Here is a 1,500-nt window from a genome sequence, read left to right as displayed (position 1 = left end):
ACCTGCATTTGCATTTAAATATCCCATCTTTTGTATACTTATCAATAAACTAATGCATTAAGTTTTGTCCAAATATTAATATTGGGCTGAATAGAATCTTTATTCCTATTCTACAGTTGAGGAAATTGAAGCTCAGGGAGATAAAGTAACTTGCCCAATATTACACAGATATGTAAAGGTATATAGAAGAGGGCCTTATACATAATAAGCTCTCAATAAATATTATATGAAAAGTTGAAAGTTGATCCTAGGTCTCCATAACTTCAAAAAACACTTTTTTTTTCTCACTCCACAAAGCTAATCAACCAGCTCTTTTTTAAAATTTTGTTGGCTAATCTGCTTTTTTGCATTTACCTAATGGCAGTGAGCAGCTGTATATCTGGAAATACAGGAAAATATATTACTATAGTTTAAACAATTGAATAATTGACTGTTTTCAGTGATGTGGCATTAAACTTTTTTGAAAAAAAAAAGAACTAGAAAGTGAAATGATATATCCACATGAAAATCCTCATAAGAGCAAGACGTATACAGTAATTATATTATTAGGTGGAGCTGCCATCTTTACAAAGTTAGGTATTATATTACCCTATATTAAGGATGTTAGATTTTTTAAGTGGGTGTTTCAAATGTCTACTCTTAATTATCACTGTGTAACTGAAGCAACACATGGACTCCTGCCTGCTCTTTCATGTCTCCTTAGATTTATTTGGAGATTGTTTTCTTAATTTACATTGAGACATTTATGTTCGCAGATTCAGAAGCCCAAGCAGGGTAGCCACTGTTTTATTGTGTAATTGTCGGGAACTCTAAGCCTATTTCCCACTTCTTCTCAAACCTGGATATTACGTCTCAGTTGAGGTAAATGAACTTTGGTCTTGTCTGTTAATTCTCTGCTCACTTTATAAGGATGATGATAATATATTATTAATATTTATTGATCCCTTCTTATAGGACAAGCACTATGTTAAATACTTAACAGTAATTGTCACATTTATTCCTCAAAATAATTAATATTCTCATTACACAAAGGTGCAAAATGAGGCTTTGAAAGGCAGTATAATGAGCTCAAATTATAGCCAGGATGACTCCAGAACCTTTTCTCTCTCTTTTTTTTAAGCATATATATTTTTTAACATCTTTATTGGAGTATAATTGCATTACAATGGTGTGTTAGTTTCTGCTTTATAACAAAGTGAATCAGCTATACATATACATATATACGCATATCTCCTCCCTCTTGTGTCTCCCTCCCATCTGCCCTAACCTACCCCTCTAGGTGGTCACAAAGCACTGAGCTGATTTCCCTGTGCTATGCGGCTGCTTCCCGCTAGCTATCTATTTTACATTTGGTAGCGTATATATGTGAGTGCAACTCCCTGACTTCATCCCAGCTTGCCCTTCCCTCTCCCTGTGTCCTCAAGTCCATTGAGTATGTCTGTGTATTTATTCCTATCCTGCCCCTAGGTTCATCGGAAACTTTTTTTTTTGATTCCATAT

Source organism: Lipotes vexillifer, unplaced genomic scaffold, assembly GCF_000442215.2.
Source record: "Lipotes vexillifer unplaced genomic scaffold, Lipotes_vexillifer_v1.1 scaffold1132, whole genome shotgun sequence".
Taxonomy (NCBI): domain Eukaryota; kingdom Metazoa; phylum Chordata; class Mammalia; order Artiodactyla; family Lipotidae; genus Lipotes; species Lipotes vexillifer.
Note: the sequence above shows the minus strand (reverse complement) of the source record.